Source organism: Heloderma suspectum, chromosome 6 (genome assembly GCF_057233095.1).
Source record: "Heloderma suspectum isolate Gila_16-S chromosome 6, 16-S_ref, whole genome shotgun sequence".
Lineage (NCBI taxonomy): Eukaryota > Metazoa > Chordata > Lepidosauria > Squamata > Helodermatidae > Heloderma > Heloderma suspectum.
The window spans coordinates 89,119,791-89,145,666 of NC_139463.1; positions in this window are offsets into that span (position 1 = coordinate 89,119,791).

The window sequence follows — 25,876 nt, forward strand, 5'->3', positions numbered from 1 at the left end:
TGATCAGGCCAGTTCCCAATGCATAGTCACTGAGGCTAGAAGGGTGAAGGGGTCTATCCAGCGTACACATATAATTCACTCTACTTTTCCAGTGCTTTGTGCTCTTGCCCCCTGTTTCTTTATGAGCAGGTCAGCATCATGTTTGTTCACTGCAAATGTTGATTATCTGTTCAGGTAGAATTATACAACCATTTAAACAGATCATGAGGAGAGAAGCAGGGGTGCAAAAGGGGTCCCAGCCACAATCCTTTCTACTTGTCAGCCAGGGAAGGAAACGGAACTCCAACCAAATATGTTTGAAATACATCCAGTTAGCACTCACACACAGCACACAAGGAAGGATGGGGGCTAGATTTCATACATATTTAAGTGGAAAATTGCCAAGGAAGTCCAACATAGTCACATTTGAATTCAAAAGTGAAAACTAGTCTAAAATGAGAGAACTGATACAAAGGAAATTGAAAAGGGTGTCAAGAGGGTTAACTACCTTCAACTCACTTGGAGGTTACTTGAAACCAGAATAATAGAAGCTCAGCTAGAATGTATACCAGAGGCCAGGAAATGTAACAAGAAGTCCAAGAGGTCAACAGCATGGTTAATGAGCAATGTGTAGGACATTCTTAAAGAAAAGAATGCTTCCTTCAGAAAATGAAAGCCTTGGACAAATGAGGAGAATAAATGGGAGCACAACCTTGTGCAAGGGAGTTGCAAGCAGATAATAAGAGATGCAGAAGAGCATTTTGAGGAGCATATTACTAATAGCATCAAGGCTGCTGGAACCTGTCTTCCCTGAGCCAGGACACAACTCACCGTAAAAACTTCAGTAATTCCAGTAATCAGCGATGAGCCTTTACAGTCCCAATAAAGATCCACAGTTAACACTTAGTTAACTAAGTCAAGGAACTTAGTTAACCACTTAGTTCCTTGACAAGAACCTGTTCATGAACATCGCAACGAACAACCCATCAGCCTGGGGTTCAGCTGTTCACAGAATACATCCCAACGAGTTCACAATTCCAGCAAAACCAGGAAGCTTTCCAGGTTACCAACGTGTTGCTTCCAGCAAAGTCTGCTATTGTTTGCTCTGGTTTAAATACAGAGGAGTGGCCACTAAATATCCCTGGTAAAACAAAAAGGGACTGTGAGGAGCTCCAAAAGGATCTCCCTGAACGGGGAGAATGGGTATCAAAATTTCAACTGTGTTTCAGTGTAAGTAATTACAAAGTGATGCACGACGGGGCAAAAAATCCCAAATTCACATACAAGCATTCGGGATCTGAGCAAGCAGTGACTGACAAAGAAAGAGACCTTGGGGTTGTGGTGGACAGCCTGATGAAAATGTCGACCCAGGGTGCATCTGCAGTGCAAAAGGCACTTTCTGTCTTAGGCATAATTAGGAAACGGATCAAAAATAAAATTGCCAGTATCATAGTCCCCTTATAAAAGTATGTATAAGCAAGGAACAAGTGCAGCAAGTGAGGAATCCTAATTTTGAGATACATATTATGGCACCATAGTTTGCATTTATTTCCTGTGTGGAAGCCCTTCATACATTAGATCAAATTCCTTACATACAGAAGTCCTTACATTAGTTGCTTCATGAACGTTGAAGATGGCTTTTCACTGAAAGTTGTAGAGGAGTACCAGAAAGAGAACGTAGAAGCAATCTCTCCAATGACAAGGTCTTCCGGTTGATAAAACTCATGCCGACTAGTGATATGGTCACTTGCTCTGCATTTATGTGAAGGAGTCTTCATGCTGTGATGAACAGACTCTGTCTTGCACATAAAATGAGGGAGTAGCCCTAGCAACCATACCAATGACATGAGCATTTGGAGGACTGAAGTTCCCATCTAGACACATAGTTCTCTGTTGTACTCAAGAGAATTTGACATCTCGGAATCACCTGTTTGTAACCTGCCTTGAACTGGAGCTGACCCTACTGAAAAACTGCTAGATTTTTATAAGCGGAGAACTACACCATTTCCCCAGTTTTAAATTGCAGACTGTTCAGGGTTTTTTGTTACTACTTCATGCGGGTGTATATCTCTGTGGAATTTTTGATCCCTTCTTGTACTGATGCACCAAGCAATATTGAGAAATTGAAAAAGCCTTTGGAAAGGAGATGATGATGATGATTATTATTATTATTATTATTATTATTATTATTATTATTATATATTTCTATACCACCCCATAGCCGAAGCTCTCTGGTCCTAGTAGAGATGGTCCTAGTAGTTGCAGATATTTCAAACTACTATTCATATTTTATCTCTATAGGAATCCCAGTCTGCAGTACAGACATCGCATAATATTATCAGCCCTCTGTGGAACATTGGTTCTGGCCCTTTGGCCCAGCTTTTATAAGGATGGCTTTATAAAATATTCCAGTGTTGTTGTTACATTTTCTTGAGGCCTCTAGATATCCCTTGGGGCTTAGTGAGGAAGACAATTAATCAGAGACATGTTGATAATTACAGGGGAGAAAATGTGCTTTCCCTGTGCTGGCGCTGTTGTGACACCTAGAGGAGGAGAACAGGGGAAGCAGCAGCGGGGGCCAAAGACCTGGTGCATCCAACCTCTCTTTGTCCAGAGCAAGGGGAATATCAGCCGACGTCCTGCTCAGACTACTTAGACACAGAGAATATTGTTCATATTGTTTCATATAACCAGTATTTTTGACCCCAGACTCACAATGTGGGGAATTGTGGATTGTTAGTAAGGGATGTATACTATGTTGCTGTGAAACTGTCTACAGTTTTATTAATCTCAGCTCTTATGAAACAATGGTTTAAACAACTGTAGGCCAGTGAGGAAAAGAGCCAGACCATGCATTCCCTAAGTCTGGGCAGACTGGACTTGATATCCCACCTTGAAATGGTTCTCAGTCGCAGTCCTGGGAAACAGTGGTTGTCCTATAAAATATGTTAAAGGTTCTGTATGGTATGCTAGGGATAATAGCTTCAAAAGCTGTCACAGAATAGAGGCTGCTCACAAAATGGCAGCTCAAAAACTGCATAGTTTAACCTGCAAAGCTATTGAAAGGGCTTGGGAGCAACTGGAGTAGCAGGCAGATCGGGTCTGGCTTAACACAAAGTGATCTAATTTTCATCTTACATGGTAAAACATTTGGGATTAAATTCACCAGGAATTGGTGGAGAACCTTCTAGAAGCCAGGCACTTTACTACAAGGGGGTGGGGGAAACGCTTGAGTTAGGAGACAAGGGGATTCCCTCTATTAGAGGACCAAAACACACAGACACTACTGCAGTGTAACAAGAATCTTGTGTCTTATGACAAAGCTCCTTGGAAGTACATAAACATACTCACATCAGTATACTATAATATATAATATAACATGATATAAAATATAAATCTGGCCTCAGTTGTGTCTGGATGTCTTGCACTCTATGGCCAAGCTCAGTCTGTGAGGCCTGGCTGAGCTGAGGCCTGTGCTTAACCGAACCTTCTGGAAGTCCAGTCATATGATATGAGTGATCTCCAAGGATTCTGCAGTTCTTCGGAAGGGTGAATAACTAATACTGACCAACAGGAACAAAAAGACCCCAAAGGACTATGAGAACTGGAGTATGGCACAATAGAAACATTTGTGCTGTACTGTAGCTGCTGGCACTAGAGTTGGGCTGTTGGTAGGGGTGCACAAAAGTCACTTACCTGGTCTCGCAGCTTGCTTCGCGGTGGGGGGGGAGGTGCTTCGCTGCTCCCCCCGAAGTTCAGGCCAGGGGGGGAGGCTTCCCTCCTCGCCTGGCCGAAATTCAGGCCAGGGGGGAGGCTTCCCGCCTCGCCCGGCCGAAATTCAGGCCGGGGAGAAGCACCCCATCTCCCCGGCCGCGAACTTCAAAAGAAAAAAAAAACGCCCCTGTGATAGGCTACATAACGATTAACGTAGCCTATCACGGCTAGATCGGCAAAGTCAGCCATGATAGGCTTCGTTAATCGTCACGTAGCCTATCACGGGTGACTTTGAAAAAAAAAAGCGCGTACGCAAATGGCGGCCCCCATAGGGAGCCACCATTCGCGTTCCTTATTTGGTCCCTGTAGTCTACGTAAAGATTTACGTAGACTACGGCGAAAATAAGGGCAACGCTATTTGAGTTGTCCTTATTTTCGCCGTAGTCTACGTAAATCTTTACGTAGACTACAGGGACCAAATAAAGAACGCGAATGGCGGCTCCCTATGGGGGACGCCATTAGCCATACGCGCTTTTTTTTTTTAAGTCACCTGTGATAGGCTACGTGACGATTAACATAGCCTATCACGGCTGACTTTGCAAATCTAGCCATGATAGGCTACGTTAATCGTTACGTAGCCTATCACAGGGGCGTGTTTGTTTTTTTTTTACTTTTCTTGTAATGACGGCGGCAGCAGCCAGTCGAAAGACCAGCTGCCGCCCCCGCCCCTGACGAACACCTGCCGAACCGCCGCCAGGACCCGCCGCCGGAAGGGACATTCGTGAAAGGTAAGTCCCATCCCGGCGGAGCAGGGGGGGCGGAGAAGTTCTCCCCGAACAACATTCGGAGGACCAAATGCATTGGCGCTCGGCCCCCAGAAGTTTCGGGGAGAAATTCTCCCCCATCCCTAGCTGTTGGCCTGTCCTGGATTGAGCTGCCTGCTGAAAAGGAATAGAGAGAACTGTGTTACCCAGGCTACATTTAGCTGAAGGACTGAGATGGAAGAAGACAGTTTAAGGGCTGCTGAGAAGAACTGCAGCTGCTAGAGACAGTACTTGGAACTAGGGATGGTGGAAAATTCTGCCACGGACTCCAATGAGGCCAGATTTACCCCGGAGTCTGTGGTAGAATGGACCACTCCCCTCCGCCACCCCATGAAATTCTCCCCGGATGATCCCTACCTGCCACCGGCTGGTCTGGTCCATCCGCTGCCGTCCGCTGCCCCAATCTGCAGCTGCAAATGGCATACAGTGTAGTGGATGCCATTTGCATCCCTGCTTTAACTGTGATAGGCTATGTAAATATTTGCATAGCCTATCATGACAAAGGGCAGGGACAGAAATGGCGTCCACTATGCCATTTGCATCGCTACTCTTTTCGTGATAGACTACATAAATATTTACGTAGCCTATCACAGCTAAAGCAGGGACACAAATGGCATAGCAGACGCCATTTGGGTCCCTGTTCTTTGCCATGATAGGTTATGTAAATATTTACGTCGCCTATCACGGCAAAGAGCACGGATGCAAATGGCGTCTAGCACTGACACTTAAATTAATCCTTAAAGAGAGAGAAAAATGCCAGCCCATACTATCATTGAAAAATATAGGCCTGTAAGTTTATGACTGTTCCTAGGAAAGTGAATATATGGCTAATAATGGAAAAGGGAGAGAGGGAAAGGAAGAAGAATGGGAAATAAAAGTTTTCAGAATGGTCATTTTGATATTGGGATGACTGGAAGAAGAAGTCATTTTTCGATTTGTGAGAAAGTTTTGGAGGTGGGGCAAATGAAGGGGCTTGGGTAGAGAGCAGACACGAAGGCTTAAAAGAGCAACAGGGAGTTCCAAAGCCAAGGACTGATTTGTCCTTTGGGAGAGGTGATGGGGAGTAGGGGTTGCAGAAAGAAGGAAGATAACATGACCTATTTTTAAGGAATAGCCTGAGAACAAGGAGAAAGTACCCAAACTCTATGAATAAATTGCTAAGGAAGAGAGCAGAGGGAAAATGTTTGGTAGTGGTAGGGGGTGAGAGTGAGCTACAGAGAGGAGTTCCTACCTTGAATTGTGCAGGTGTGGGCATTGTGGTAGAATATTAGGGAAAACAGTAGGGATGTCAGAGAATTTCGCCACGAATCTCGGGGAGGCCGAATGCCAGCGCATTCGGCCCCCCGAAATCAGTGGCAAAACGGTCTGCCCCCCCTGGGACGGGAGTTACCTTGGGCGAATCTCCCTGGCGGCTCTGGTGGCAGTGTGGCGGTTGTGCGGCGGCAGCGGTGAGGCGGCTGGTCTTCCGACCGGCTGCCGCCGCTGCCATTTCCAGTAAAAAAAAAAGTGATAGGCTACGTAAAGATTTACATAGCCTATCACGGCTAGATTTTTTAAAAATACCGTGATAGGCTACGTAAATGTTGACGTAGCCTATCATGGCTCAGTAACAAAAACAAAAACAATAACGTGCATGAGTAAAAAAACAAAAACAAAAACGTGCGTGCCCCTTTTTTTCGCCGTACTCTACATAAATGTTTACGTAGACTAGACGTGCCAAAATAAGGAACGCAAATGGCAGCGCCCATGGTCGCTGCCATTTGCATACGTGCGGTTGTTGTTGTTTTTTACTCAGCCATGATAGGCTACGTAAACATTTACATAGCCTATCACGGCTGACTGCAGGGACGCAAGCGGCGGCGGCTACGGCCGCCACCATTTGCAGACCCGGCCGGACAGGATTCGTGGCGGGAGGGATGGGGCGCCTCCCCCCGGCCAGAATTTCGGGAGGGAGGGATGGGGTGCCTCCCCCCTGGCCAGAATTTGGGGGGAGGGACGGGGCACCTCCTCCCCACCTTGAATCACATTTCGTCAAAAGGTAAGTGACTTTCGTACATCCCTAGAAAACGGAGAGTGAGAAAGAAAGGTCTCATTGGCTTCTGGAGAAGTTCAAAGGCATAAATAGGAGCTATACTTGCTGGCTTGTGTACAATGGAAGCTCTGCTGAGCTCCTTCAGGATCAAGAAGGGAAGACAGAGAAAGAAAAAAGTAGAAATTGTATTAAAGGGACCATACACAAAGACACAAGCAGGTATACAACGAATTCTGGGTAACTGGCATAAAAGTAGTTGTCAAGTTGATCTGAAAGGTATCCAAACAGAAAATACTACCACTTGGGGCAAAGAGTTATTTAAGAAATGAACAGGTGTGAAAATGCATTATTCCAGATCAAAAGTGTACTTAAATATTTTGCTTACTAGTGAATGAGCATGCATACACACACACACACACACACACGCTCACATAGTGCAAAGTGTACACGTCAAAAAGCTTGTCATGCAAATGTCTAGAAAAAATAGATTTAGGTTTAATCGGCAAATTTTAAGTAAGGAGTTATTTTCCCAAAGGAATGATTCAAAGTGGATTGTAACTAGGGATGTACGAAAGTGACTTACCCTTCGCGGATTACGTTGATGGTGGGAGGGGGGAGGCGTTCCGTCCCTCCCCCCAGAATCCTGGCCGGGGGGGAGGCGCTCCATTCCTCCCCCCAGAATCCTCGAATGGCCGGCTGTGCTCCGCAGCAGCTCTGCGGAGCAGCCGGCCAGGCCCGGGCCGGCCAGGCCAGAGCCGTCCGCAGCTGGAATTCCGGCCGCGGAGGGCTCTGGGTAAAACAACAACAACAAAAAAACAACCATGTAAGCAAATGGCAGCGGCGATGGCCGCCGCCATTTGCGTTCCTTCTTTTTGGCCGTCTTAATCTACATAAATATTTACGTAGACTATGACGACGAAAATAAAGGGGAACACAAATAGCGTAGCAGGCGCTATTTGCATCCCTTTTTCATTCACCGTTTTAGCCTACATAAATCTTTATGTAGGCTAAAACGGCAAATCAAAAGAGGACACAAATAGCGCCCGCTACGCTATTTGCGTTCCCCTTTATTTTCGTAGTCATAATCTACGTAAATATTTACGTAGATTAAGAGGGTAAAAAGAAGGAACGCAAATGGCGGCTGACGTAGCTGCTGCCATTTGTGTACGCAGTTGTTGTTGTTTTTTTACCCACCCAGCCGTGATAGGCTATGTAAAGATTTACGTACCCTATCACGTCTTTTTTTTTTTAACCTAGCCATGATAAGCTACGTAAATCTTTACGTAGTATATCACGTCTTTTTAATTTTTTTTTACACAAGGCAAGCCTGGAAATGGCGGCGGCAGAAGCCGGTCAGAAGACCAACTGCTTCCGAAGCCACTGCCGGAGCCACCGCAGGAGCCACTGCCGCCCGGAAGATCCGCCCCAGGTGAGTCTCATCCCAGGGGGGATCCACAGGGGCGGGGGAGTGGCAGGCCATTCCACCATGGTTTTCAGGGGGCCAAATATGCTGGCATTCGGCCTCACCGAGATCCGTGGCAGAATTCTCTGATATCTCTACATAAGGAGCTGACCAGGCCTGTGCACTTGTCTCAACAATTCCCTCAACAAGTACAACTAAACCTGTGGTAGAATAGAGATACAATCCCACCACAGAATCGAATTCAACACCCAGAAAAATCAGTCTTGAATTAGGACCGTCTGTTTTCAATGAAGCTAGAGGGACCCCAAGCTCCCATGTCAAGTGCTGAAGTGTAGCCATTCAGGCTATGCAGATGCGAGACCAGGCCTGCCATGTTAGCAAACAAACAAACAGAAACCCTATCCAAATAGTGAACTGCTGAAAGCAACATTGATCTTGTCCTCAAATATCATTCCAAGAAGGCACTGAATTGCTCAGAATATGAGCATTAAATAGAAGAGCTCATGGGCTTTGTTGTTCAGTCGTTCAGTCGTGTCCGACTCTTCGTGACCCCATGGACCATAGCACGCCAGGCCTTCCTGTCCTGCGCTCTCTCCCGGAGCGTGCTCAAGTTCATATTCATTGCATCCGTGATGCTATCTAGCCATCTCATCCTCTGCCGTCCCCTTCTCCTTTTGCCTTCAGTCTTTCCCAGCATCAGGGTCTTTTCCAGGGAGTTTTCTCTTCGCATTAGGTGGCCAAAATATTGGAGCTTCAGCTTCAGTATCTGTCCTTCCAATGAGCACTCAGGGTTGATTTCCTTTAGGATGGACTGATTTGACCTCCTTGCAGTCCAGGGGACTCGTAAGAGTCTTCTCCAGCACCACAGTTCGAAAGCATCGATTCTTCGGCGCTCAGCCTTCCTTATAGTCCAGCTCTCACAGCCATACATTACTACTGGGAAAACCATAGCTTTGATTAGACGGACCTTTGTCGGCAAGGTGATGTCTCTGCTTCTTACTATGCTGTCTAGGTTGGCCATAGCTTTCCTCCCAAGGAGCAAGCGTCTTTTAATTTCATGGCTACAGTCACCGTCTGCGGTGATCTTGGAGCCCAAGAAAGTAAAATCTGTCACTGCTTCCATTTCTTCCCCTTCTATATGCCAGGAAGTGATGGGGCCAGATGCCATGATCTTAGTTTTTTTAATGTTGAGTTTCAAACCAGCTTTTGCACTCTCCTCTTTCACCCTCAACAAGAGGCTCTTGAGATCCTCTTCGCTTTCTGCCATTAGGGTGGTATCGTCTGCATATCGGAGGTTGTTGATAATTCTCCCAGCAATCTTAATTCCGACCTCTGATTCATCCAACCCGGCATTTCTCATGATGTACTCTGCATATAAGTTAAATAAGCAGGGTGACAATATGCAGCCTTGTCGTACTCCTTTCCCAATTTTGAACCACTCGGTTGTTCCATGTCTGGTTCTTACTGTTGCTTCTTGACCCTCGTACAGGTTTCTCAGGAGACAGGTAAGGTGGTCTGGTACTCCCATCACTTTCAGAATTTGCCACAGTTTGTTGTGATCCACACAATCAAAGGCTTTAGCGTAGTCAATGAAGCAGAAATAGACGTTTTTCTGGAATTCTCTTGCTTTCTCCATGATGCAGCGAATGTTGGCGATTTGATCTCTAGTTCCTCTGCCTCTTCTAAACCCAGCTTGTACTTCCGGTAGTTCTCGGTTCGCATACTGCTGAAGCCTAGCTTGTAGGATTTTGAGCATCACCTTGCTGGCATGTGAAATGAGCGCAATTGTGCGGTAGTTTGAACACTCTTTGGCGTTGCCCTTCTTTGGAATTGGAATGTAAACTGACCTTTTCCAGTCTTGTGGCCACTGTTGAGTGTTCCAGATTTGTTGGCATATTGAATGCAGCACTTTAACAGCATCATCTTTTAGGATTTTAAATAGTTCGGCTGGAATACTGTCATCTACAACGATCCTAGAAAACTAGGATCCTAACCATTCCAACTCAGCTGGGTGCACTGGTAAAAGCCTAAAAGTGGACCCAATGCCACACTTTCCATCAAGGCCCTAGGACATGGTGCTCACGCATTGATACTGCTGTGTCAAATAAAACATACATCATGGAGCCATGATAGGCTATGTAAATATTTATGTAGCCTATCTCGGCAAAAAAAAGGGACGCAAATGGCGGCGGCTACGGCGGCCGCCATTTGCGTCACTGCGCAGCCCAGCTGTGGCCGGATATCGCTGCGGGCGGCCCCGGCTGGCAGCTAGGGATGACAGAGAATTTCTCCACGAATCTTGGGGAGGCCGAATGCCAGCGCATTCAGCCCCCCAAAATTTGTGGAGAAACGGTCTGCCCCCCCGCCCCCCCCAGGATGGGACTTACCTTGTGCGAATGTCCCTGGTGGCGGTGGCTCCAGCGGCGGTTCGGCGGCAGTTCGGCGGCGGTTCTGCGGCGGCCGGTCTTCCGACCGGCTGCCGCCACCACCATTTCCAAGTAAAACAAACAAACAAACAAACAAACAAACAAACGTGATAGGCTACATAAAGATTTACGTAGCCTATCACCGCTAGATTTTTAAAAAAACACCGTGATAGGCTACGTAAATGTTTACGTAGCCTATCATGGCTGACTTCGGGGGGAAAAAAAAACGCGCGTACACAAATGTACACAAACACCGCGAAGCAAGCTGCGGGATCATTTGTGTTCCTTATTTTGGCACGTGTAGTCCACGTAAACATTTACGTAGACTACGGTGAAAATAAGGGGAACGCAAATAGCGTTCCCCTTATTTTCACCGTAGTCTATGTAAATGTTTACGTAGACTACACGTGCTAAAATAAGGAACGCAAATGGCGGCGCCTATGGGCGCCACCATTTTCATATGCGCTTCTTCTTTTTTCAAATTCAGCCGTGATAGGCTACGTAAACATTTATGTAGCCTATCATGGCTGACTGCAGGGACGCAAACGGCGGTGGCTACAGCCGCCGCCATTTGTGTCGTGGCAGGAGAGGAGGTTTCGCGGCCAGAGGGATGGGGTGCCTCCCCCCCACCCAGAATTTCGGGGGGAGGGACGGAGCACCTCCCCCCCACCGCGAAGCAAGCTGCGGGATCAGGTAAGGGACTTTCGTCCATCCCTCCTGGCAGCTCTGTTGAGTTGCCACAGAGCGGAGCCAGCTGGCGAGGATTTCTGGGGGAGGGATGGAGCGCCTCCCCCCCACCGCAGATGTCATGTAACGAAACAGGTGAGTCATTTCATACATTCCTACATGGAGCACAGCTCTGGTTCAATAGAATCACTGAGAGGGGCAACCCTTGGATATGATTTGCAATGACTTGAGTTATATTCACCAGGGACTTCTTTGCCACCATCTGGTGAATTTTATCTGGATATTTGGTAAGAGAGGGATTTTTTTTTAATGCTCGCATAAGAAAATATGGTGTTTGTATCAAATCAGTGGTGAACACTTATGGATTCAGGATTTAGTCAGAGGATGCATGCCTGACTCCCCCTTTAGCCTGAAGGACAAATGTGGAAAAGGTATGTTGCCACCAGCCAAGTCACCAGCTTCTCCAGATAATTATTAGACAACACACTCCAATGTTCTCAGTAGGACATACTTCATACTCCACTCAGGTAAGTGCTCCATTTCATGCGCCTTTCGTGGGTTGGGGGGGCGGGGGCTTTGTTCTGCGATGGATTTCAGGGGGTCAAATGCACTGGCATTCGGCCTCACCAAGATCCATCGTTGAATTCTCTGACATCCCTAGACAAATGTGGAAAAGATATGTAGCCACCAGCCAACTCACCAGATTCTCCTGAAAAATATTAAGCAATACATTCCGGTGTTCTCAGTATGACATACTTCGAATTAATAGGAATAGAATCAGATTCCATGTTCATCAATACAATAGGCTCCACTTGCTTGAGAACTAAGACCAATATTTTTCCTTCATAAATAATGCAGACTAATAATACATACATTTTGAGGAGAAAATACTGATTTGCACAGTCTTTCACTGTCTTTCACATTCATTTTGCCCTTATTATTTGCCCTCTGATGTTCAGGTCCGGGCTGAACAAAAGGATGTGGCATTTGGGAAAAAAGATGCAAGAAAGTAAGCCAGCACTGGAAGTTAGGATAGAGAAGATCTCCACAGCCATCAAATATTTTCCTTTGGTACTCGGAAAGGCTGGAACAAAGGACAGCCAAACACTACAAAAGACCAACATGCTGAAAGTGATAAATTTGGCCTTATTGAAACTGTCTGGCAACTTCCTGGCTAGGAAAGCTACTATGAAGCTGACAATGGCCAGAAAGCCCATGTAGCCCGGGGCAGAGTAGAAAATGATGCTAGAACCTTCATTACATTCTGCTATAATTTCTCTATTTAGTGAATGACGGTCCGTATCTGGGAATGGAGGAAATGTACTTAGCCAAATTATGCAAATTCCTGCTTGAATAAAGGAGCAGGAACTAATTATCAAATTTGCCACCTTTTTCCAATCCATTGACTGATTTTGGATCCTCGTTTGGTTGCCATAAACGCCAGAACCACAGTGATGGTTTTTGCCAAAAGAACAGAAAGAGCAACTGAGAAGATGATGCCAAAACATGAGGAAGAGGCAGGCAATCTTCTTTCTCTGTGCAATGAACAGTAATCGGCAGAGAAAGCAAAGAAGGAGGGAGATGAGCAGGATGTAGGCGAGGCTCCGGTTGTTGGCTCTTACTATGGGAGTGTCCTGGTGCTTAACAAAGGTTCCATGGATCACAGCTGTGGTCAGAGCAAAAGCAACAGCAGTCAAAGCCAAAGTGATCCCCAAAGGTTCCTGATAGGAGAGATAGCTTATAACCTTTGGAATGCATTGATTTTTTTTTCTAGATTGGAATAGTGATGTCCTGAACATTCAGTGCAGGAATCCATATATGGAAAGAAAAAGCAGTGTTTTATTTGAGTGATAGAGAGCTGCCATCTAGCAAGATGGTAGAGACCTTAAAGCAACAATGTAGCATAGTTCAAAGATCCTATCCTCATCAGACAGCATTGCCCACATACATCTGCATTAATCCATATCTAGAAAGCAAAGATATATATATAACAAAATAAGCCTTTAATATGAGAAAGAACATGGTGCTTTGTGGTGTATCATGTAATGCATGAACTGTGAGCCAGGACCTCTGTGTGTAAATCTCACCGGATCTCACCTGGAAACCACACACATGAACACACACAACCTGACAATCTCTAGTGGCACAGTCAGCCTCAGCACGTGCCATGCCACTGCCTGACTTAAGCAAACAAAGACTTTCCCCATCAGTCTGCCACCTGTGCACCTGCCCCTGTTGAAACTGCCAGTCACTTGCGACATCTTCCACCCTACCAGCTCCGATTCTGGCAGTAGCAGCCACAGAATCCTATTGTAGAATCGTAGCTCCCACTCGATTCCAGAGTGTCAGTCAAAGCAGAAGACAACTGCCATTTAAACTCCTCTGAAATGCAATACCCAATATGACACAAGCTGGGCCTCCACTCTAAAGTCAGATGGCAGTGGTGGCTGAACTTGAGTTGGGCAGGCAGTTGCAGGGGAAGGTGGCAGAGCATGGTCATTTCACCATCCATCTCTATTTGCCAACTGAGGCAGGTGGCTTACCGAACCTGATGGTAGGGCTGGTCTTCGGTGTTGTGTTTACCTGGGATTCTATTGGAAGGAAGTCACTGGAGGATTATGGCATTTTGCAATATTTGAGTTTATTTTAGGGATGGCAGAGAATTTCTCCACGAATCTCGGTGAGGCCCTGAAATTGGTGGTGAAATTCTCCTCCCCCTCCGCCCCCCCCCCGGGATGGGACTTATCTCCTTCGAATGTCCCTCTCGGCAGCGGGTCCCAGCGGCGTTTCAGCGGGGGCGGGGGCAGCGGCCGGTCTTCCGACCGGCTGCCGCCGCCATTACAAAGCACAGTAAAAACAAACAAACAAACACGTGATAGGCTACATAACGATTTACGTAGCCTATCACAGCTCGATTTTCAAAGTCAGCCGTGATAGGCTACGTAAATCTTTACATAGCCTATCGCAAGTGACTTTGAAAAAAAAAAAAGCACGTACGCAAATGGTGGCGCCCATGGGCACCTCCATTTGCGTTCCTTATTTGGGCAGCAGTAGTCTATGTAAAGATTTATGTAGACTACCCCTGCCCAAACAAGGAACACAAATGGCAGCGCCCATGGGCATCACCATTTGCGTACGTGCTTTTTTTTTCCCCCGAAGTCACCGTGATAGGCTACGTAAAGATTTACGTAGCGTATCACGGCTGACTTTGAAAATCTAGCCGTGATAGCCTACATAAATCGTTACATAGCCTATCACGTGGTTTGTTTTTTTACTTTATTTTTTTATTTCGTGGCCGGGGAGATGGGGCGCTCCCTCCCGGCCTGAATTTTGGCGGCGAGGGATGGGGGGCCTCCCCCGCGGCCTGAAGTTTGGCTGGGCGGGGGGGCGCCTCCTCCCCGACATGAACTTTGGGGGAGAACCGAAGCGCCTCCCCCCCACCGCGAAGCAAGCTGCAGGACCAGGTAAGGGACTTTCGTCCATCCTTAGTTTATTTACAAAGTTGCAGGATGAACATAGTTGGAGAAAACACTGCAATAGCAACCCTGCCTTATCCACATCAGATCTCCAGAGAGGAGATATAATCCTTAGATACATCCATCGTTTCATGTCCCAAATGTTCGTGTATTTTTACCCACTCACACCAAGCTTGTGCTCTCCCTCTTGCTAGAGGGGGTGAATAAGGATGAGTTACCTTCTTCAACCAACTCCAAGCCCTCCTGGGGCATTTTCTTTAAATTCCATAACAGAAGATGGGCCTGGAAACATTGCCACTGACTATTAAGGAACATTTTCATCATCCTGGCCCCATTAATCTTCTCCAGTCAAGCTCCTCACAAATGTAGAACAACGTGTCCATCTATCATCCATCCATTATAACTGTATATTGTAAAATTTTCACAGACACTGTATTCATTCTTCCTGGCATCTAGCTTTCTAAATGGAGTGATTTCTTTCTTTCTTTGAGAAAACATTGTAACTAGGGATGGGGGAGAATTTCTCCCCGAAACTTTGGAGGGCCGAGTGCCAACATGTTCCACCACCCGAAGTAGTTTCGGGGAGAAATTCTCCACACACCCCCGCCCCCGCACCCCCCGGGATGGGACTTACCTTTCCCGAATGTCCCTCCCGGCGGCGGGTCCCGGCGGTGGTTCGTCAGGTCTTCGTCAGGGGTGGGGGTGGCAGCCGGTCTTTTGACCAGCTGCTGACGCCGCCATTCCAATAAAAGTCTCGCCTCACCCAGCCACGAAATAAAAAGTTAAAAAAAAACCACCCCCGTGATAGGCTACGTGATGATTAACGTAGCCTATCACGGCTAGATTTGCAACGTCAGCCATGATAGGCTACGTAAATCATCACGTAGCCTATCAAGGGTGACTTTAAAAAAAAAAAAAAAGCGTACGGCTAATGGCAGCCCCCATAGGGAGCCGCCATTCACGTTCCTTATTTGGTCTCTGTAGTCTACGTAAAGATTACGTAGACTACGGCGAAAATAAGGGCAACACTATTTGCATTGCCCTTATTTTTGCCGTAGTCTACGTAAAGATTTACGTAGACTACAGCGACCAAATAAGGAACGTGAATGGCGGCTCCCTATGGGGGCCGCTGTTTGCGTACGCGCTTTTTTTTTTTTAAGTCACCCGTGATAGCTTATGTGAAGATTAACGTAGCCTATCACAGCTGACTTTGCAAATCTAGCTGTGATAGGCTACGTTAATCGTCACGTAGCCTATCATGGGGGCGTTTTTTTTTTAACTTTTTATTTCGCAGCTGGGTGAGGCGAGGCGCCTCCTCCCCAGCCTGAATTTCAGCCGGGTGAGGCGGGAAGCCTCCCCCCCCGGCCTGAACTTCGGGGGGAGCAGCGAAGCACCTCCCCCCCACCGCGAACAAGCTGCAAGACCAGGTAAGTGGCTTTCGTGCACTCCTAATTGAAACATAGAGAACATAGAATTATGTGACTGACATAGATACAGAAACAGAGCTATCATGATCCAAAACATGCACCTTTATTTGATGACACATCACCATTTTCTTTATCAGTAGCTGCGTATAAATACTTCTTCCTTCTTTCATAGAAGCATAGAATAGTAGGGTTGGAAGGAGCCTCAAAGTAGGGATGGCGGAGAATTTCTCCACGAATCTCGGTGAGGCCGAATGCCAACGCATTCGGTCCCCTGAAATTGGTGGTGAAATTCTCCCCCCACACCTCCGGGATGGGACTTACCTCCTTCGAATGTCCCTCTCGGTGGCAGGTCCCGGCGGCGTTTCGGCGGGGGCGGGGGCGGGGGCGGCGGCCGGTCTTCCGACCTGCTGCCGCCGCCATTACAAAGTAAAGTAAAAAACAAACAAACACGTGATAGGCTATGTAACGATTTACGTAGCCTATCATGGCTAGTTTTTCAAAGTTTTTTTTTTGAAAAAAAAAAAGCGCGTACACAAATGGCGATGCCCATGGGTGCCGCCATTTGCATACATGCTTTTTTTTTTTTCAAAGTCACCCATGATAGGCTACAGAAATATTTATGTAGCCTATCATGGCTGACTTTGAAAATCTAGCCGTGATAGGCTACGTAAATCATTATGTAGCCTATCGCGTGGTTTTTTTTTTTACTTTATTTTTTTATTTCGCGGCCCGGGAGACGGGGAGCTCCCCCCCGGCCTGAATTTCGGCAGCGAGGGATGGGGCGCCTCCCCCCCGGCCTGAATTCTGGACAGGCTGGGCAGGGCGCCTCCCCCCTGCCAAGAACTTTGGGGGGAGAACCGAAGCGCTTCCCCTCCACCGCGAAGCAAGCTGCGGGACCAGGTAAGGGACTTTCGTCCATCCTTACCTCTAAGACCATTGAGTCCAACCCCCTGCTCAATGCAGGAATCTAAGTCAAAGCATCCCTGACAAGTGGCTGTCCAGCCTCGTTTTGAATGCCTCCAGTGTGGGAGAGCTGACCACCTCCCCAGGTAATTGGTTCCATTGTTGTATTGCTCTAACAGTCAGGAAGTTTTTCGTGATGTTCAGCCGGAATCTTGCTTCCTGTTACTTGAGCCCGTTATTCTGAGTCCTGCCCTCTGGGATGGTCGAGAAGAGATCCTGGCCTCCCTCTCTGTGACAACCTTTCACGGACTTGAAGAGCACTATCATATGTTCCCTAAGTCTTCTCTTCCCAAGTCTAAACATGCCTAGTTCTTTCAGTCTCTCCTCACAGACCATCTTTGATGCTCTCCTCTAAACTAGGCATGGCAGAGAATTCCACCACGGACTCCAATGAGGCCGGATTCTTAGAATCCACTCCCCCTGGAGTCCGTGGTGGAACGGACTACCCCGGCTCACCACCCTGCGAAGTCCAACGTGGCCGTATCCTACCAGGCAGGCTGGCACCGCTAGCTCCAGATCTGGCCGGGTCCGTCCACTGCCCTGTGCAGATGCAAAATGGCGTCCGGCGGAGTGGACATCATTTGCGTCCTTCCCTTTTTGCCGTGATATGCTACATAAAGATTTACATAGCCTATCGCAGCTGAAGGGAGGCATGCAAATGGCATCCGCTACGCCATTTGCGTGCCTCCCTTTGGCCATTATAGACTACGTAAAGATTCATGTAGCCTATCACGGCCAAAGGGAGGCACATAAATGGCATCCGATATGCTGGATGCCGTTTGTGTCCATAGACCAGCTGCGGCCAGCCCCAGCCAGCGGCTCCACAACCTCGCCACAGAGTGAAGCCAGCCAGGGATGATTCTGGGGGGGAGGACTGGATCACCTCCCCTCCTGCGGACCAAGGATGTATGAAAGTCCTTTACCTTTTCGCGGATTGATTCACTGTGGGGGGGAGGCGCTCCGTCCCTCCCCCCAGAATCCTCGATGGGGGGGAGGCAATCTGGTCCTCCCCCCTGGAATCCTGCCCGGCCAGCTCCGCTCCATGGTGGTTCCATGGAGCAGCTGGCCAGGGCCGTCCCCAGCTGGTGTTCTGGCCATGGACTGGCTGGTGCGGACGCAAATGGCGGCCGCCATTTGTGTCCAGGCAGGCTGCCATGATAGGCTAAGTAAATATTTACGTAGCCTATCACAGCAAGCCAAGCAAAAAAAAAAAAAAAGGCGTACGCAAATGGCGATGGTACGGTGGCCGCCATTTGCATTCCCCTTTTTTTGCTGTTTTAGTCTACGTAAATATTTACGTAGACTAAAACGGCGAAAAATAGGGTACGCAAATGGCGGTTGTTGTAGCCACTGCCTTTTGCGTATGCGTTTTTTTTTTTTTTTTTGGCTTGGCTTCCTGTGATAGGCTACATAAATACTTACATAGCCTATCACAGCAAAGACCAGGATGCAAATGGCGGCCGCAGGAGCCGGTCGAAAGACCAGCCGCCGCTGCCACCGCCGGAGCCACCACCGGAGCCACCGCCATCCAGAACATCCACCCCAGGTAAGTCTCATCCTGGGGGGAATCTGCGGGGGGGCGAGGGGGCAGGCCGATCCACCACAGATTTCGGGGGGCTGAATGACAGTGCATTCGGCCTCACTGAAATCCATGGTGGAATTCTCCACCATCTCTACCGCGGACCCCCCAGTGGACCCAGGTAGGTGTGGTCCATACACCCCTACCGAGTCATCTCTGCATGCCACAGAGCGACCCGGGCTTTGACGGGAGCACCAGCCATACTAGCAGAAAAATCCGCCAGAGCCCTCTGGAATCCATCGGAATCCATTAGCCTCCAGGGGTGGACCATTTTAATACATCCCCCACCCTTGAAGAGGGGGAAGGCTGCTAAGAGTCTAAACCTCAACAGGAAGGGACATGTGCATATTTTGGTTAGAAGAGAAGCAATTTCATATTTAAGATCTTTGAGAACTCTACAATGGATACCACCTGGGCCTGGTGATCAATGAAGTTGAGAACTTCATCTTTTGTCACCACTATTTGCCTCAGTGCCTCAGACTCCCTTCCTGAAAACATCAGTTCAGGCACAGATATCGGTCCAATTTCATCTGCAGTGAAGATGGATGAAAAGAATTAATTCAGCTTCTCCACAATCTCATTGTCCTCCATTAGTACTCCTTTAGCTCCATTGTCATCCAATGATCCAACTGCCTCTCTAGCTGGTTTCCTGATTCTGATAAAGAATTCTTTATAGTTGGCTGTAATGTTGTTGGCGATATGCTCCTCAAAATGCTTTTTGGCATCTCCTTTTGTCTTCCTGAATTGCCTTTGTGCAAGCTTGTGCTCCCTTTTGTTTTCCTCATTTGTGCAAGTTTTCCATTTTCTGAAGGAAGCCTTCTTTTCCTTTAAAGTTTCCTTGACACTGCTCATTAACCATGCCAGTGACCTTTTGAATTTGGTGTTACCTTTCCTAATCTGTGGTATACATTTTAGCTGAACTTCTATTGCTGTGAATTTGAGTAACCTTCATGAGTTTTGGAGGGATTTAACCATCTTGACTCCCGCTTTCTACTTCCTTTGCACCAGTTCCCTCATTTTAGAGAAGTTGCCTCTACTGAAGTCAAATGTGACTGTGTTAGACTTCCTGTGCAATTTTTCACTTAAATATATATTAAATCTGATACTACAGCAGTCACTGTTTCCAATTGGTTCAACAACATTTACATCCCATACTAGGTCCTGGGCGATACCACTTAGGATTAAATCCAGGTTTGCCACCCTCTGGTCGGCTCCTCATTTGAGACAAGAAGTTTGCAGCTGGTCTTAGATAAGGTTGCACTCCCTCTAAACGGCCAAGTGCATAAACTGGGAGCCCTCCGTGGGATCTTTTCTAACTGGGGTATCTGAAGTAGTTGTGGGGTCCAGCAGTGTGTTCTTCTAGCTGAGCTTGGTATGCCAGCTGTGGTCCATTCTGGAGGGGATGGAATCCATACTGTATAAGTCATTTATATCCACATTAGAGTTCAGTGGTTTAATTACTGCCGTTGTGTGCTCCTTAGGATCCATTAATTATTTTACTAATCAGGGGTCTACATAAAATAGGATGGAGACAATGAACAACGTGATATCCATTGAACAATGTGATATGGGTAACCTTCACCCATACCTGAAGCCTAACAACTTATATCATAATGAAATTGATATATTCAGAAGCTGGGAACAGAATTATCCATAAAATTTGTTGCAAAGAATCTATATATGGAGAGCCAGTGTGGTGTAGTGGCAAGGGTTGGACTAGGAGCTGGAAGATCCAGGTTCTAGTCCCCACTTGGCCATGGAAGCTCACTGGGTGACTTTGGGCCAGTCACAGACTCTCAGCCCAACCCACCTCACAGGGTTGTTGTTGTGAGGATAAAATGGAGAGGAGGAGGATAATGTAAGCCACCTTGTGTTCCTTAAGGAGGAAAAAAGGCGGGATATAAGTGTAATAAATAAATAATAATAATAATAAATAAATAAATAAATAAATATTGCAGGTAATACAGTTGAGAAGTATACATGGATTTAGAAGGAACTGCAACAGCGTACACAAATGGCGGCGGCTACGGTGGCCGCTATTTGCGTTCCCTTTTTTTCGCTGTTTTAGCCTACGTAAATATTTACGTAAGCTGTTATGACGAAAAAAAGGGGAACACAAAGAGCGTAGTGGGTGCCATTTGCGTTCCTTTTTTCCCACCGTTTTAGCCTACATAAATATTTATGTAAGCTGTTACGGTGGGGGGGAAAGGAACGCAAATAGCACCCACTACGCTATTTGCGTTCCCCTTTTTTTCCGCCGTAATAGCTTATGTAAATATTTACGTAGGCTAAAACAGCAAAAAAAAAAAAAAAAGGAATGCAAATGGCAGCTGCCGTAGCCACCGCCATTTGCATACACTTTTTTTTTTTTAGCTTGCCATGATAGGCTACATGAATACTTACGTAGCCTATCACGGCCTCTGCAGGGATGCAAATGGCATCCCTGTGTTAGCTGTGATAGGCTACGTAATTATTTACGTAGCCTATCACACCTATGATGAGGAAGTGAATGGCAGCCGCAGCGCGGACGCTATTCACAAGTCAGCGCGGACGGCAGTAGGTAAGTGCTCCGTTTCGCGTGCCTTTCGTGAGGTGGGGGGGTGGGGGCTTTGTTCCGCCACAGATTTCGGGGGGCCAAATGCACTGGCATTCAGCCTCACCAAGATCCGTGGTGGAATTCTCTGACAACCCTATCTCATATATGCGGAATCCCAAAGTTACATTAGGTAAGAGTGTCGGATTCTCATTGATCTCCTTTATAGCTAACACCAAAGCTAGGATAAGCTGGTAGTTCTTTGGCATCACACTGTGATATAAAATACATATTGTTATTTTAGTTTAACAATAGCTGAGGAATCGTTGAGAAATACAGTTTCTTATATTATTGATTATCTCTGATCGGACATTGGTTTCTATTCTGTATGATGTGTAGCAGCAGGATTCTACACTGCATGAAAATATTTCAGCTCTCTGTTGCTCCTGTAAAACCTGAGCTGACATCCCCCTTTTCTGTACAGAACATGGGAGGTCACAATCTCATAAAATGGCTCCATTTATGATGTCTGGGCATGCATTCTCCCTCTTAGATAACATCAAAAGATTACCTGGGTAACCTGTAATGGGTTTGTAACCTAGGTAATTATAACCATATCATAACCTTGGTGACCTAACATAGGCCCATTTCCATTTACTACAAAGTCACTGGAAAGGGTTCTACCAACACTGGGACAGGGAATATTGAGTTATCAAAGGTTCAAAGAGATTTTTTTTTAAAGTCAAAACATTACTTTTCTCTCATGCCTGATTGTTTCAGTTAAAGCACAGAATACAAATGTACATTATGATTATAACTTCAGTTCAGAGGTTGTAACAACATACTATATGAATATAACTTTTAAAAGATGACAAAAATATTACCACACTTTCACATTGGAAGAAAACCAGTATTATAAGTATCACAGCCTGAATGCATATAGAAAAAAATAGATTGATAATGTGGTTAATTGGTTTTGTTTGACCAGCTTTCATAACACTTCTCATTTATAGAGTAATTTGCAGCAGTTGGAGTTCCATCGTATACAATATCCAAGGAATCATTACAACAATTATATTACATATTGTCTAGTACTGGATACAAACTAAGAAGAATTCAAAAAGCGATGTCACTAATTTATGGAGGATGAAGCAAACAATGGCTACTGCTCATGACGGCTATATACTACCTCTAGAATCTGGAGCAATCTGTTATAAAGAACACTTAGAATCATAGAATAGTAGGGTTGGAAGGGGCCTACAAGGCCATTGAGTCCAACCCCCTGCTCAGTGCAGGAATCCAAGTCAGAGCATCCCTGAGATGGCTGTCCAGCCTTGTCTTGAATGCCTCCAGTGTGGGAGAGCCCACCACCTCCCTAGGTCATTGGTTCCATTGTCGTATTGCGCTAACAGTCAGGAAGTTTTTCCTGATGTTCAGCCAGAATCTGGCTTCCTGTAACTGGAGCACATTATTCTGTGTCCTGCACTCTGGGATGATCAAGAAGAGATCCTGGCCTTCTTCTCTGTGACAACCTTTCAAGAACTTGAAGAGCGCTATCATATCCCCTCAGTCTTCTCTTCTCAAGGCTAAACATGCCCAGTTCTTTCAGTCTCTCTTCATAGGGCTTTGTTTCCAGTCCCCTGATCATCTTTATTGCCCTCCTCTGAACCCTCTCCAGTTTGTCTGCATCCTTCTTAAAATGTGGTGCCCAGAACTGGACACAGTACTCCAGATGAGGCCTAACCAGAGCTGAGTCGAGGGGAACTAGTACTTCATGGGATTTGGAAGCTATGCTTCTATTAATGCAGCCCAAAGGAGCATTGGCCTTTTTTGCAGCCACATCACATTGTTGGCACGTATTCAGCTTGTCATCGACAACAATTCCAAGATCTTTCTCGCTTGTAGTGTTGTTGACCCACGGATTCCCCATCTTGTAACTGTGCATTTGGTTCCTTTTTCCTAGGTGCAGAACTTGGCATTTATCCCTATTCAATGTCATTCTGTTGTTTTCTGCCCAGTGCTCCAGTCTATCCAGATCACTTTGAATTTTGTTTCTGTCTTCCAAAGTATTAGCTCTCCCGCCCAATTTGGTGTCATCTGCAAATTTGATCAGCATTCCCTGCACCTCCAAGTCATTAATAAAAATGTTGAAGAACACTGGGCCCAGGACTGAGACCTGCGGTACCCCACTCATTACCTCTCCCCAGTTTCAGAAGGTCCCATTGAAAAGCACTCTCTGAATCCGATTGTGTAGCCAACTGTGGATCCACTGGATCGTTGATTCATCTAGTCCACTTTGAGCTAGTTTGCTCATCAGGATATCATGGGGCACTTTGACCAAAGCTTTGATGAAGTAGAGGTATATGATGTCTACAGCATTCCCACGGTCCACAAGGGAGGTTACTTGATCAAAAAATGAGATCAGATTCGTCTGGCTGTACTCGTTCATGACAAATCCATGTTGGCTTCAAGTAATCACTAGGGATGTACAAAAGTGACTTACCTTTTCGCGGATTCTGTTCATGGCGGGGGAGACATTCCGTCCCTCCCCCCAGAATCCTTGATGGCTGGCTGTGCTCCATGGCGGCTCTACGGAGCAGCCGGCCAGGCCCAGGCTAGGGCCATCCGCAGCCGGATTTCTGGCCGTGGAGGGCTCTGGGTAACAAATAAAAAAAGCATATGCAAATGGTGGCGGCTACGGCCACCGCCATTTGCATTCCTTATTTTTCACCACCTTAGTCTACGTCAATATTAACATTGACTAAGACAAAGAAAAGAAAGGGGAATGCAAATAGCGTAGTGGGCGCTATTTGCATTTCCCTTTCTTTTCTTCGTCTAAGTCTACGTAAATATTGACATAGACTAAGGCGGTGAAAAATAAGGAACGCAAGTGGTGGTGGCCGTAGCCGCCGACATTTGAGTACGCGTTTTTCTTTTTAACCCAGATGTGATAGGCGACATAAGTCTTTATGTAGCCTATCACGTCTATGGGGGGTGGGGGAAGACACAGACTGCAAATGGCGGCTGCGGCAGCCGTTCGGAAGACCAGCCGCCCCCACCCCCGCCGAAGCTGCCACTGGAGCCGCTGCCATCCGGAACATCCGCCCCAGGTAAGTCTTGTCCCAGGGGGGATCCGCAGGGGGTGGGGGGGGTGGCAGGCCATTCTGCGATGGCTTTCGGGGGGCCAAATCCACTGGCATTCGGCCTCACCGAGATCCATTGTGGAAGTCTCTGACATCCCTAGTAATCACGGCATTGTTTTCAAGGGGCTTCCAGATGGATTGCTTTATCATCTGCTCCAGAATTTTCCCAGGGATTGATGTTAAACTGACTGGTCTGTAATTCTCAGGTTCCTCCTTTTTACCCTTTTTGAAGATAGGGACAACATTAGCCTTCCTCCAGTCATCTGGCACTTCCCCATCCTCCATGATTTCTCAAACAGAATAGACAGCGGTTCTGAGAGTTCTTCTACCAGCTCCTTTATTACTCCAGGATGCAGCTCATCTGGCCCTGGAGATTTGAACTCATTCAAAGTAATGAGGTGTTCCTAGACCATATGCCTATCGATCTCAAGCTGCAATCCTGCCCCTTCAGCCTTTGCCAGGGGGGGTCATAGACCCTCTTTTGGGAGAAGACTGAGCCAAAGTAGGAATTGAGCACCTCTGCCTTTTCTTTGTCATCTGTTATCATTTTGCCATCCTTATTTAATAGCTGAACAACCATTTCTTCCCTCTGCCTTTGACTATGCACGTAGCTGAAGAAAGCCTTTTTGTTGTTTTTAGCATCCTTCCCTAACCTCAGCTCATTCTCAGCTTTAGCCTTCCTGACGCCATCCCTGCAATTCTGTGCTACCTGCCTGTACTCTTCCTTTGTTACTTAGCCTTCTTTCCACTTCCTATATGTGTCCTTTTTTGTTTTCAGGTCATCCCTAAGCTTTTTGTGAAGCCACATTGGCTTCTTCTGTTGTCTTCCACCTTTTCTTCTTGTTGGAATTGCTTGTGATTGTGCCTTGAGAATTTCCTTTTTTAAAAGCTCCCACCCATCTTGGACTCCTTTTCTCGTTAGCGTTGCTTGCCATGGGACCTTACTGATCATTGTTCTGAGTTTATTAAAATCAGCTTTCCTAAAATCCAGGGTAAGCGTTTGACTACACTCGGCTTTTGCTTCCCTTAGAACCAAGAACTCAAGTACAACATGGTCACTTTCCCCCAGAGTTCCTATAACTGCTACTTGATCCACTAAGTCATCTCTGTTGGTTAGGATCAAGTCAAGGATAGCCGATCCCCTAGTTCCTTCCTCTACTTTGTGTAGGAGGAAGTTATCTGCCACACAAGTCAGGAATTTCCTGGAGGGGTCATGTTTTGCAGAATTTGTCTCCCACTTTTTGTGCCACTTTTTGCTTCCAAAAGAATTCCCTGCTTGCTCCTCCAAAATCATTACCTATCTACTTCTTATTTGGACAATGTATGGCATAGTGTGTGCGTGCGTGCATGTGCACGTGTGCACCTGTGTTCAAAAGAAATAGTACTTTTAAAACTGATTTGTGACTTGAGCATGTGGGGAATACCTTTGGTATGTTAAAATGGATTTGTGAGTGTGTGTGGAAAAGATTGATTTTGATTCTTGGTTGCTCCATGTCATATTCATTTTTTTAAAGGAAAAATGTGATTTTTTTTTATCACAGTGGCCACATGAATTCATTTTTAAAAAGCATTTGTGTGTGCCTTTGAATGCTAGGCAGCCATGCTGAATGGGGCATGCTGGGAATTGTAGGACCTTTTTCTATCTAAGGACACAATCCTATGGGGATAGG